Source organism: Leuresthes tenuis, unplaced genomic scaffold (genome assembly GCF_036924035.1).
Source record: "Leuresthes tenuis unplaced genomic scaffold, fLeuTen1.0.hap1 SCAF_1, whole genome shotgun sequence".
Taxonomy (NCBI): Eukaryota; Metazoa; Chordata; class Actinopteri; order Atheriniformes; family Atherinopsidae; genus Leuresthes; species Leuresthes tenuis.
Window position 1 is genome coordinate 3,756,961 of NW_027325355.1, and position 14,288 is coordinate 3,771,248.

At 43.0% G+C, this 14,288-nt stretch overlaps 1 protein-coding gene and 1 pseudogene across 1 annotated transcript in view; both read left to right on the forward strand.

Moving 5' to 3' along the window:
* Positions 1-12,095, forward strand: part of LOC140269229 (uncharacterized) — a 45,456-nt pseudogene extending 33,361 nt beyond the window's left edge.
* Positions 1-14,288, forward strand: part of LOC140314142 (uncharacterized) — a 206,422-nt gene that overhangs the window by 86,451 nt on the left and 105,683 nt on the right. The gene's annotated exons all lie outside the window — the stretch shown is intronic.

The window sequence follows — 14,288 nt, forward strand, 5'->3', positions numbered from 1 at the left end:
AAACACCAACACGAAACTATGTTTTTTCTGTTTTCTTCCACATACTAGGTTCTATAGATCCATTACAGATGGAAGCTTTCTTATCCGATACATTGTTCATGTATTTAACACTTGGTCCCATAAGGAAGACGTTGAAGAACTGTTCAGAAAAGTAAGTAAACTTTTATTTAGTCATGTGAAATGGGGACCAGGAGAGCCAATATATCACATATAGAGAGAGCAGAAAATGTGGTATCCAGCTAATCACTCTCAAGAAAACTAATGGATAATTTGACTTAGTCATAGTTCAGGTTAAATAAGCCTTTACATCATTTAACTAAGTGAAACTTCTTCCATATGGCAACAAGGGTTAGGATTACTTGTTAATTTTACATGAACCAGATCACATGTGTTGTTTTAACTCCCTTAAGCAATTGAGCTTGTAATTATTTAGCATTAGCCTACAGCTATTAACAGATTCAGTATCCATCATCTCTTCTGTTGAAATGGGATACGCATTACTGTTATTGTTGTTTATCTTTTTAAGCAATCTGGACCTTTTGTCTCAATCCCACAGGTCATGCAATGCTTTGAAAGTTGCCTCACTCCTTTTGGCCACACACAGATGCCTACCAAAGATAGATCGTGAATTTGTTATTCTCTTTTGTTATAGTTGACATGGCTATCAATCCACTACATCTCAAAGCCTTTCTGTTTTGCTTAGGAACTTATAAAACTAACGATAAGTTTGAACAGCACAAGATAGTGCAAAACAGTGAACCTTAAATTGTCCTTTAAACTGGAGAACTGTCCATGAACTCAGTGAGTGGCCCACTCACCATACCTGGCTGGTGGTTCGGCCTTTGAGAATGCTGGCTCTGACTCGCCACACCATCCCCACTAGCCTGGGCGGGCGAAGCACAGTCCACAGGAAGAAAGGTGGAGAGTGAAGCAGCTGCATCAGGAACGTTCACTGTGGAATCTGCTGAGGGGCAGCTGAGAGCACCGTCAGCACTGGAAAACAGTTGGGACAGCCCCAGGCCAGGGTCTGCAGGATCCACGTCCGAGGTTGGGGGTGACACCTCCAAAGGTGTCCAGCGCCGTGCTTGCTCCATAACCCAGGAGCTGTCCAGCAGGTCATGGCAGCGATAGGGCTTCAGCTGGTCGTGGTGAACCACCTTGACTTTGGTCCCTTCGTGGTTGCCAATGTTAACCGGGTTCCTGTCTGGCTGCCGGACCGTAGTCGAGCAGCACAGGGGAGAAGCTGTCTCCTGGGGCCGAAGTGTAGTCTCACCTACTTTGGGGTTAACCCCCTTCACTTCTTACAGCAGCGGAGAGCACAAAACACAAGGGCTCCGGGTTGGCAGTGCGATGTGGCTTTATTGTCATCAACTGGAATAGTTCCACTGTACATTTATTGTTATTAACTCCTGCTCTCGTCCGCTCAATTGCCCTCTTCCCGCACTCGCTCTGGCTCGCTCGCTCACACTCTGCACGCGCGTGCGCGCACACACACAGCACATCTGCAACACTACTCTCATAACACCTACCTAATGTGAGAAAACTCCTCAGTGAGACATGATGGAGGAAATAAGCAGATGATGGCTGATAGGAGTCAGGAGTGAGAGTAAGACTGATGAAACTGTTCATTCATTTTAAAACAAATCAGAAATGTTACAACAAGATTACAAGCTGCTGTTAAACTCAGAGATAAAGATGAAATCAGATCCTGTTGCTGCTCCTCCCTCCTACCTGTCCTGCCCCCATCAGGGGTGGAGCTCTGACTGATTCCAGCAGCAGCTCACCTGTGTCTCAGTCTGTGGAGCCTCGTCTTCTTCAACACTTGGTTTGAACAAACTGTGAGTCTGAACTTTGTCTTCAGTAACTTTCCTGTTTGTTTCTGCTCTGTAATGTTTGGGGAACATGTTCACTTCTTATTTCAGCTCCAGTTTGATCACTGTTGTGTTTGAAGAAAAATCTACATGATTATCATTGACATTGTTATTGATTAGAAACATAATGTGATTTATTTGTTTTATTCACAAAATAAATCACATTGAGTTTTAATTTGTGGGAATAACTGTTTTTTTTCCATTAAAGTCAGACACAGAAACTCACTGCTGTTTGTATTTTATGCCTTTAAAGACAAACAGTAACATCCTGGATGAAGGTGTGGTTTTGCTGCTGTATAACAGGAGTCAGGCAGGTTTTTCAAAGGTTTTTAAATTCCATCACCTTGATCAAAACCCTCCTCCGTGTTCCAGAACAGTCAGTACATGTCAGACCAGTTTTTCCTTGTTTCTCAGTGTTCAGTTTCTTGTTTTAACTGAATAAAAATGTCTCTTCGTCCCACAAACAAACTTAAATCAGTTTTAAATCTGCTTTATTGTGTCGCTAAATTAGAGCTGCAACAACACGTCATTTAGAATAGAAAAATACTCCATTCATCCATTTTCTTTACCCGCTGAATCCGTTGGTCGGGTCGCGGGGGGCTGGAGCCTATCCCAGGGGTCATCGGTCGAGAGGCGGGGTAACCCTGGACAGGTCACCAGTAGAACAACAGAAAAATACTTGATTATTGTTTTTGTTTGCTTGACTTTTTTCTAGTATCTATTGTTTTCTAGTTTTTTTTTTTTATACTTTTCTTATGTAGCTAAATATTTCAAACTGTCAATAAAAAACTATTGAAAACATCACCTGAAAAACAGTTGTTCGTGGCGTCTCTAAGATAAGTTTCTCTGTATGAACAGTGAAATTGCTGGAACTGGAGTTTTGAAAAGCTTCTTCTTTAAGTTTTACCTTTTATTGCATGTATTAATTAAAAATGTGTTTTATTTGAAAGCATCACTTTGCTGTGACTCCAGAAACACAATTAATGACAATAATGATTCAACTGATACTGATATGAAACAGAGAATCAGCCAATCAGAGGAGCAGCTGATCTTTTTACAGCCCAAATGATGGAGAGGAGGATTTGAGTTGATGTGCAGATGAATGATTTGTGTTTCCTCTGCAGATGAAGGTAGAAAGTGTGTGTGAGCTGATGTGAATTCAGCAGCATGGATCAGTGTGAGGACACTAAAACCACTCTGTGTGGGGAACATGAGAGCCAGAGCAAAGCTCAGAGGTGAGATGACCATCTCTAACTGTCCATGACTCTTCTCCATGTCAGAACTCAGCACTCACATCACCAAACCACCTTTATTCACAGGAACCAACCTGGACCTGAACATGAACCAGAACCGGAACCAGAACCCAGCTGTGTGTCCATGAAGAGTGACCGTTCAAAGGAAGATGTTGTTAACTTTAAGGACGGACAACTTTCTTCCACAGAGAGGTGAGCTGTCAGTATTCAGTGGAGGCCGCATCATGTTTCAGATGATAACCAGTTTTCAGCTGAATTACTTGAGACTTGGATCAGTTCTTGATGTCTCTGATGAGACTAATTAGCTGCATCATGTGTGTAATGTGATATTTTAGTTCAGTCCTGCAGCTCTTTATTAAAACAAAGGGAGAATATTGCTGAATATCTCTCCACTGATGTGACTTTTTCACAGGAGCTGATTATGTAGTGAACAGGGCGGCTGATGTAGAAATATTACGTTCTCACACGTTGTGTTTAATGACGTCAGTTTAAAACGACCTTCTGAAGAAACAAGATCAAAATGACCAAATCAGCCCAGTAATGTTAGTAACTGATCTGTTATGAATTCTCTCCTAATAAACCTGCTCATGTGATCTGGTGAAAAGATCTAATTTTTTTAATCTGACACTTTATATTCCAGAAAAATCAAATATTCCAAAGTCAGTGTTTTCCAGTGTGGTGCAGCTGTAGTTTGTCTCTGAAAGAGCAGAATGAATCTGATCACACAAACAGGAAAACACTCTCAACCCTTTGAAAAAAACAAGTGTTTTTCTGTCAGGATCCATCAGAGACTCAGACCTCGACTTGAACTTGGAACAAGCTGTGTGTCCATGAAGAGTGAGGATTCAATGGATCGTCATAATGACTTCAAATCAGACCAACATCCATCCTTTCAGAGGTGAGCTGAGTGTAAATGTTGTAACAGAGTAAAGTGTAACTGATAGGGTTTTGTTCCTTATTAACAAAGTCCCACCTTAAACAGAAAGAACCACATAAGTGATCAATATAAAGTTCAGCTTTTGCAAAAGGGGAGAGCCGTCGCTGCTTCAGCCACAGGTTTATGTGTCTAAGCAACCTCCAGCAATCTCTGACTCCCTCCTTGCACCAGCTTAGTTTTATTCAGAGATAAGAAAAGGGGAAGAGCTTTACAAAACAAAAGGTTGCATAGAAAGTTCAGAGCGCCTGACTCTGTCTAATGTTTAGGTATGGAGACACATCTGCAAATTCAGAGTGTGAGACCTTGACCATAATCATACAAAGAGATACATCTATAAACTAGTTTGAATCAGGCATTGTGTGTTGTAGTTTGAACTCAGTTGAACTCAGTTGACCTCTGGAAGACTCCTGAGGCATCTCCCTTTGTTCATACGCACATACATTTCATCATCACATGATTAGAACTAATGCAGTATATGATCCATATATGGCACATAGCATAGCATATGAGTGCAGTTAAAGCACAGGAATGTAATTGTAACACAGGGTATATCATGAGATAACAACTAAAAACTCTAACAGTAGCAGAGTCAGTTTGAACATTTTTTATTCCAGCATGTGTTTAATGTGAGCTCAGCTCTGTTTCACATCCATTTCTATGTTCATATGTGAAGCGGTGTGTGTTGGATGTTTTCCACAAACACAGCAGTCACAGAGGAAAGAATGGATGTTGCAGGAGGTGTTTCTGAGTGTCTGTAGGACACCAGCTGGTCCAGCAGGTGTCACCTTTGTGCTTTGGCTCTTACACAGTGTAGGTAGGAACTTCCACTCAGGTGGCAGGTGTTGCTGGATGGAGGAGGACAGATAGATTTATTTAGAATTAAAAACCTGTACGTCTGAACCACATCAAGCTGATGGAGGTGTGATGTGTTCCAGGTTCAGGAGAGGAACAGTCAGCAGGGTGCTGGTTAGCTGCTTAAAGCTTTGAGAAGTTAAATGAAACTTGGTGAACAGACAGTAACTCTGCTTCTTCCAGTTAACTAAACAGAGCTTTTGGAAGCTACAATGAAAGTTTGTCTCCTGTCTTTGGGAAATAATCATCAGATGATGTTGTACAGTCATCGTCTGAAGCCTTCACACTGGGAGCTGCCCAGTACAACCAGTCTGATCCAAGCACACACTGGCTCTGGCTGCCTTGCTCCAGGGCACTTCAGCAGGGAGGGAAAGCTTTCTGAAGGGGTTGCTGAGAGCTGTTGGACCCAACCAAAGTGAGCTGAAAGCTCCAAGCAGCTGCAGACTGAGCCGTTGATTCTCAGTGGGATCAGCAGGACTAGTAAAGCTTTCCCACTACAGGGAGTCCTCTGATTCACTGTTCACATCCACACATCACTTCATGGAGCTTTACCTTGTGTTTGTCTCTGTGTGGACAGACAGAATGTGAGCTCATTCTTCATGATTCCTCCACAGAGTGGACCAGCAGAGTTCAGAGGTCCCCAGTGGTCAGTCTGCCCAGCAGCATCAAACACAGCTGGACTCCATATTTATGGTCTGTACATGTGCAACAACTACTTTTCCATCTATTCTGTTCACAGTCATCTCCATGCTGCACTTTGTAGACCAGTGGATTGTCAGTGTGTCCAACATGGATCTGATGTTTGGCTCCATGACTTCAGTCTGATTGGCTCATTCATATAGTATTCTGTTCCAGCTGCTGGAGGACAACATGGTCACTTTTGTGAAGGAGGAGCTGAAGAAAATCCAGAAGGTTCTGAGTCCAGTTTACCCAGAATGCTTAGAGAGTCAGAGGGAGGATGAGGATGAAGAGCAGAGGAGCGGCAGAGAGGCATTAGTGAAGATCACAGTTCACTTCCTGAGGAGAATGAAGCAGGAGGAGCTGGCTGACCGTCTGCAGAGCAGTAAGAGGATTTCTCTAAAGATTTAACCTGCTGGATAAATGACACATTTACTGATGTCTCAACACACAGAACAACACATGTTCAAATACTCATTCTTTACAGGGTTTAAATGTTTATTTACTTATGTTATTTGTTGTTTTCATTCAGAATTTTGTGGACGTAAACTTAAATCTGCTCTGAAGAAGAAGTTCCAGTGTGTGTTTGAGGGGATTTCTAAAGCAGGAAACCCAACCCTCCTGAATCAGATCTACACAGAGCTCTACATCACAGAGGGAGGGACTGGAGAGGTCAAAGATGAACATGAGGTCAGACAGATTGAAACAGCATCCAGGAAAGCAGGCAGAGCAGAAACAACCATCAGACAAGAAGACATCTTTAAACTCCCACCTGGAAGAGATGAACCAATCAGAACAGTGATGACAAAGGGAGTGGCTGGCATTGGGAAAACAGTCTTAACACAGAAGTTCACTCTGGACTGGGCTGAAGGCAAAGCCAACCAGGACATCCAGTTCATGTTTCCATTCACTTTCAGAGAGCTGAATGTGCTGAAAGAGAAAAAGTTCAGCTTGGTGGAACTTGTTCATCACTTCTTTACTGAAACCAAAGAAGCAGGAATCTGCAGCTTTGAAGAGTTCCAGGTTGTGTTCATCTTAGACGGTCTGGATGAGTGTCGACTTCCTCTGGACTTCCACAACAAGGAGCCCCTGACTGATGTTACAGAGTCCACCTCAGTGGATGTGCTGCTGACAAACCTCATCAGGGGGAAACTGCTTCCCTCTGCTTGCCTCTGGATAACCACACGACCTGCAGCAGCCAATCAGATCCCTCCTGACTGTGTTGACATGGTGACAGAGGTCAGAGGGTTCACTGACCCACAGAAGGAGGAGTACTTCAGGAAGAGATTCAGAGATAAGAAGCAGGCCAGCAGGATCATCTCCCACATCCAGACATCACGAAGCCTCCACATCATGTGCCACATCCCAGTCTTCTGCTGGATCACTGCTACAGTTCTGGAGGATGTGTTGAAAACCAGAGAGGGAGGAGAGCTGCCCAAGACCCTGACTGAGATGTACATCCACTTCCTGGTGGTTCAGGCCAAAGTGAAGAAGGTCAAGTATGATGGAGGAGCTGAGACAGATCCACACTGGAGTCCAGAGAGCAGGAAGATGATTGAGTCTCTGGGAAAACTGGCTTTTGAGCAGCTGCAGAAAGGAAACCTGATCTTCTATGAATCAGACCTGACAGAGTGTGGCATCGATATCTCAGCAGCCTCAGTGTACTCAGGAGTGTTCACACAGATCTTTATAGAGGAGAGAGGGCTGTACCAGGAGAAGGTGTTCTGCTTCATCCATCTGAGTGTTCAGGAGTTTCTGGCTGCTCTTCATGTCCATCTGACCTTCATCAACTCTGGAGTCAACCTGATGGAAGAACAATCAAAATCTCAGGAGTCTGAAACACTAAAAGAGACTCTCTTCTACCAGAGTGCTGTGAACAAGGCCTTACAGAGTCCAAACGGACACCTGGACCTGTTCCTTCGCTTCCTCCTGGGTCTTTCACTACAGACCAATCAGAGTCTCCTACGAGGCCTGCTGACACAGACAGGAAGTAGCTCACAGACCAATCAGGACACAGTTGATTACATCAAGGAGAAGATCAGTGAGAATCTGTCTACAGAGAGAAGCATCAATCTGTTCCACTGTCTGAATGAACTGAATGATCGTTCTCTAGTGGAGGAGATCCAACAGTCCCTGAGTTCAGGAAGTCTCTCCACAGATAAACTGTCTCCTGCTCAGTGGTCAGCTCTGGTCTTCATCTTACTGTCATCAGGAAAAGATCTGGATGTGTTTGACCTGAAGAAATACTCTGCTTCAGAGGAGGCTCTTCTGAGGCTGCTGCCAGTGGTCAAAGCCTCCAACAAAGCTCTGTTAGTATCCTGATTGTTAGATTTGATCATCAGTACTGTGTTATCTTTGACGTGTATAAAGACTTTCTTGTTTTGTTATCATCTCTTTAGGCTGAGTGGCTGTAACCTCTCAGAGAGAAGCTGTGAAGCTCTGTCCTCAGCTCTCAGCTCCCAGTCCTGTAGTCTGACAGAACTGGACCTGAGTAACAACAACCTGCAGGATTCAGGAGTGAAGCAGCTTTCTGCTGGACTGAAGAGTCCAAACTGTAAACTGGAATCTCTCAGGTTAGGTTAAAGCAACTTGTATAACTGATGATGGTGCAAATCTTAATGTGATGCATGGAGTGTCCTGAGATCCCGACCCATAAGAAATGGGAGAATCTTGCTTCCACATTCTGTCTTACATTAAAGAGGATGACACTGTAAACTTTAGCAGGACAAACATTACTGTTAAACTTTGTCCTCATGTCTGAACTTCTGAGAATGAGAGAAAGAATAATAAACATATAAAAGGTAAAAGCAGCGATGATGGCTATTGTCACCAAGGTGTTGAGCCTGAGCTCGTACCTCGAAGGATGTATAGATGGAGAACAAACAATTTTAGTAATCAGCATCGTGAAAGGGTTGCCCATTTTCTGTCAAAATCCATAAATATATGGAGTTAATCTCTCCATATATTCACTTATATATTATTCATACATATAGGCCTATCACTTCCTGTTGTCAGTGGGCGGGGCCAGGGCGTTGGAAGGTTATGGGCATTTGTTTAGGGTGAAAGTGATGAAACCCTATCAATCTGAGGACTTTCGGATGATTATAGCAGTGATTTTTAATATCACATATTGAAACTCGCCACACCATCCAGCGAAAAGTCAGTTTTCTAAATGAAGTATTTGTTATCTGATGTCTGACCCCATTTGAAGTTGGTGTGGTGAATGAGGTCCGAGTCATTAGTCAAAGATCAAACCAACAATATCCTATGAGATGGTGAAACATCAAAATTCAATCCTTTGGTGACATGAGTTTTATTTAAATACTGACCGAGTTTCAGGGTGTTGTGATAAAACCTGTAGGAGTTTGTTAAGATACAAGTCCTGATAAGGAACAAAATTGCAGCTAAAATCAGATTTAAATTCAAAATGGCTGACTTCCTGTTTGATTTTTGGATGGTTCCAAGAGCTGTCTTGTAGGGTTGACATGCATGTATCAAATTTCATCCACGTCAGTGAAGTTAGTGGGCAGGGCTGAGTTCTACCCACTTCTGAGACAGTTCAAATATGAACCTTTTCACCATTCCTGAATCATGAGCTAAATTTCCAAGGCCCCCAAAATCAATTTGTTTGCCAGGAAAATAAATGCTATAGATACAAATTGTCAGGTTTTAAGTTTTCTTTTGTCATGTTTTGAGGTTTTTGTCATGTTTCCAGGTTAATTTCTTTTCATTTTTTTCCCCTTGTCACTTAGCTTCACTCAAGCCACCTGTTTTCTGTTTCACAGCTGCACCTTGTCACCAATCACCTTCCCCAGTATTTAGTTTCCAGGTTCACTCACAGTCATCACGAAATCCTCACCTGACCTGTCATGTTTCATGTCACATTTGTTAGCCACGTCTCTGCAGTTCAGGTTTTTGCCACTTGTTTTGCCATAGTCTTATCTTCCGGCTCTGCCGCGCCCTTGGTTCTTGCCTTGTGCTTTTTGTTTTGTAAATCTGTTTTTTTTTTAAGTCGCATTTGGGTCCTCCCTTCTGGCACTACGCATCGTGACACAAAGGGCCTTCGCACCGCCTTTGGTGCTTGGGCCAAAACAGAAAAGAGAATTATTTAGGAAATTTAAGGAGGACATTTGAGTAAATAATTACATTTACATTTTGTGTGTCTGCAGCCTGTCAGGCTGTATGATCACAGAGGAAGGCTGTGCTTCTCTGGCTGAAGCTGTGACCTCCAACCCCTCCCATCTGAGAGAGCTGGACCTGAGCTTCAACCATCCAGGAGACTCAGGAGTGAAGCTGCTGACGGCTGCACTGAAGGATCCACACAAACTCAGGTATGGAGAGGCCTGCTGCAGCCACACACAATGTCTGATAGAGGAGGAAGAGCTGGAAAGATGTTCTCTGTCCTGCACTCAGCCCTGTGTTTTTGCTTCCTGCTGAGTGTTACATGAACAATCACACATGTAGGAGCCTTTTTCCTTTGCTCACAGCAGAAACTCTGGTTGAACAGAAACAGCAGATATTTGTGGAGGAGGTCTCCAAGGAGAACATCTGCAGGAACAACAGTGAGAAGTGTCTGTTGGTCCTCTGACCCTGGATCAGATACAGAGATGGGTCCAGAACATGTTAGCCTAGCTTAGCACCGCCAGCTTAGAGAGATGGGTGATGTGCGTGGCGAAGATAGGACCCGGATGCAGATCTTTGAACTGAAAACTTGATTTCTTTAAACAGTCTAACAAAAAGCGTGGCTGAGCCGGTATACAAAAACTTCGAAAACAAAAGCCTGACTAGAACTGTGAAAAACCTGACATGGATAACAAGGACAAACCTGATACCATGAGTGACAATGACATGAATGACGGTGAGGATCTGAGGAAAGAGGGACCTGAAGCTGAAGACACTCTGGCAGACGGCCAGATGAGGGACCTGGATCCACAAAACCAACAAACATAACAAGCACAAAGATTTGTAAAACCATTTTCAGCTAAAGTTCCCTTTTATGAATTAGCGTCAACCTGGAAATATGTATGGTAATAATTTTCACAAAACCGAATATTATAAATTGAAAAATGTTTTTTTTTTTTTTTTTAAACTTCAAAGTTCAAAATCAGACTTTCAGTTTAAAATATTTGTTTCAAATGAACAGACTCTGAAATGGTTGAAAGAAGCAGTTTTGTATCTGTCAATGTTAGTCCAACAGCTTTCATTCTAGTTTCCAGATGCTAAATTCCAGTGGATGTATCCAGATGTTTTCGTGTTTCTTTCTCAGTGTAGAACATGTGTGTGTGAGCCATGTAATGTCCATGTTTGCATGCTGAAAGAGACTGTGCTGCTCTGACCCCCCCCCCCCCCCCCCCCCTCCTCCTTTCAGGGTGGAGCCTGCTGGAGAACGATGGTTGACACCAGGTCTGAGGAAGTGTAAGTGTGTTCTTCATCTGATTCATGACATCCAACCATCTTCACACTGTCACATCACTCATTGATCAAAGTGAACAGATGATAGATCAATAACTGCAGCTGGATTGTGTTTGTTCTCTCCATCAGATTCCTGTCAACTCACAATCGACACAAACACAGTGAACAAAGAACTGAAACTGTCTGACAACAACAGGAAGGTGACATGTGTGGAGGAGGTTCAGTCATATCCTGATCATCCAGACAGGTTTGATGACTGGTGTCCTCAGCTTCTGTGTAGAAATGTTCTGACTGGTCGCTGTTACTGGGAGGTCGAGTGGAGAGGAGAAGCTTATATATCAGTGAGTTACAGAGGAATCAGCAGGAGAGGAGGCAGAGACTGTATGTTTGGATGGAATGACCAGTCCTGGAGTCTGACCTGCTCTGATAGAGGTTACTCTGTTTATCACAATAAGAGAGAAACACCCATCTCCTCCTCCTCCTCCTCCTCCTCCTCCTCTGTCTCTAACAGAGCAGCAGTGTATGTGGACCGTCCTGCTGGCACTCTGTCCTTCTACAGAGTCTCCTCTGACACACTGATCCACCTCCACACCTTCAACACCACATTCACTGAAGAACCTCTGCATCCTGGATTTGGGTTCTGGTCACCTGCTTCCTCAGTGTCTCTGTGTTGAGTTTAAAGAGTTTCCTCCTGTCAGAGAACGACTGTTGAACAGATAGTTCAGTCTGTACATGTCTGTCTCTTTCACTCAGAAACACCTTTCGGGGCGGCTGTAGCTCAGGAGGAAGAGCAGTCGCCCACCAATCGGAAGGTCGGTGGTTCGACTCTGGCTTCCCCAGGATACATGTCGAAGCGTCCTTGGGCAAGACACTGAACCCCACATTGCTCCCCCAGTGTATCATTGGGGGTATGAATGTGTGTGAATGCTTAGAAAGCACGTAGTTATATCCTAAGACGTGCTGTATGAATGTGTGTGAGTGGGGTGAATGTGGCATGTAGTGAAGCGCTTTGAGTGGTCAGCTAGACTAGAAAAGCGCTATACAAGTACAAGTCCATTTACCATTTCCAGATTCATGGATTCAGTCAGTTTCTGTTTGAAACTCTTCTAACTCTTCCAGTCCTTTAAAGATGGAAGCTGCCATCTTTTTGTGTTTCCAGTCAAAGCTTCACACTAAAAGTACATATATAGTACATACATTCAGCAGCATCTTACAGTTTGCTGTTCTTTGTTAATATTCCACCATAGAACCAACTACCAGCTTGTGATAATAAACAGGTTTATTTCAATACTTGTCATTCATTTAGTGCCTGTGTAAGACTGAATTATATTGTTTAAAGCTCATTATTTCAGGTGAATGTGCCTTCATTTAGATTCAGATTCACTTTGTCATTATGTGTACATAAAAACTAAATGCTATTTCTCAAGTTAAAACACTTTAAAGAAGTCAGAGCAAACTTAGAAATTGTCAGGTAAAATTTATAAGAAAATACAGTATTTAAAAAAAAAAAAAAAAAAACTAAATACAAATGATAATAGTAATTAATGTTGAATACTATCAATTTCAAAGTTAAAGTGCATAGTGGGGACAGGCAGCCAGTGATTACTTTGTGTTTAGCAGTCCAACAGCAGTCGGGAAGAAACTGTTGCTCCTGAATCTCCTTCCTGACAGCAGGAGGGAAAAGAGACAGTTGAGAGGTCCTGAATGATGCACTCCCCTCTGCAGCTTTTTTTGTAAATGTCCCCAGTGGTAACAGCAGGACTCCCAACAATCCTCTCCGCTGTTTTTACCACTCTGCTCAGTCTCTGTCTCTCTTCTGCTCTGCTGTTCCAGTACCAGGAAGTCATACAGTAGGTTAGGGTGCTCTCGATGGTCTTTTGGTAAAACGCAGTCTGGGCTGATTTGGAGAGGCCTGTTCTCTTCCTTTTGGAGGATTTATCCTCACAAAGGTCCTCCTAACACTCTCAGCAGACAGCTGCAGAACCTGGTCAGTGGTGTCAGTCTTTGTGCACCCCTAGTGTTAGTGACCTCAAACCGGGAATAAAACCTGTTTAGGTCATCTGGGAGCGATGGATTGTTGCACTGAGCTGTTTTGATGTTTGTAGCCTGTTTCTGTCTGAAATCCCTGCCACAGGCACCTCGTGTCCCTGATGTCTTCAAAGTGCTTCTCCAAGTTCCTCCCATGCTGTTTCTTAGCCTCTTGCCTCCCTGTATGCTACCGCGTCGCCAGCTTTAAAGGCAGAGTCACGGGTCTTCAGGAGTGAACGGACCTCGCCTGTCAGCCATGACTTGTTTGTGGACCGTGTTTTAACAGTTTTCACCACAGTCACATCATCAACACATTTACAGATGAATCCCATTACAATAGGAGAGGTTTCAGCACCAACCCAAATGAAGCTTTTTACTCATCTTTTCTATTCTGACTTTGTTTTATGTGACATGATAATTTACTAACTGTGTGTACTTTTTTATGAATAAATCCTATAATTCCTCACAAAGTGTCCTCCGGTGTATTCATTTATAGCAACTCGTTGTGATGTTGATAACATCCAGTTATGTTGATGAAACCTGAACGTAGAGGCCTGGATGACTTTGACTCCTGAGATGACACCTCTAAGGACACCTCTGGGTTGTTTTGGTCTGGATATGTCCTGTAACTCACACATAAAACACATTTCTTGGATGTCCTTCTTTCACACACATACAGGAACATCCTTCCTTAGAGTGATGCAGGAAAACTGCTCCATGCATGTGTTACTTACAGGCTGCACTGTTGTGATCCCTTATCAGGATGTCAGCGAGTTCAGGAACTAGCAGAGATCATAAAGATCTGAAATACAAGCATCCTGACTGCAGCTGCTCTGCCCGGTGGAGAATCTTACCTGCTCTTTGGGGGTCAAGCCTACGATCCCAGGCACATCTGTCTTATCTCCAACAACAAACCTCTGCAAAGCAACCAAGAAACAGATGGAGCTGAATCTAACTGTGTTGTAGGTCGACTGCTTGGCATGTGACTGGAAAACTAAAAGCTGCTCTCTGACGACCCCACACTGACCTGATGCAATAACTCAGGCTGATAGAGGAGAAACTGAGTGAAATAGAGTGGAATAATTCAACAGCACATTATTTAGAATATATATATATATACATAATATATTCATTTCATGAACAGTACAACAAATAAAAAGAAAAGAAATTGTGAAACATAATTTAAATCGACACTTTTCAAGATTGGGAAGGAGCAGTTAGAAGAATCTAATTCTTATTTATAAACTGATTTACTTT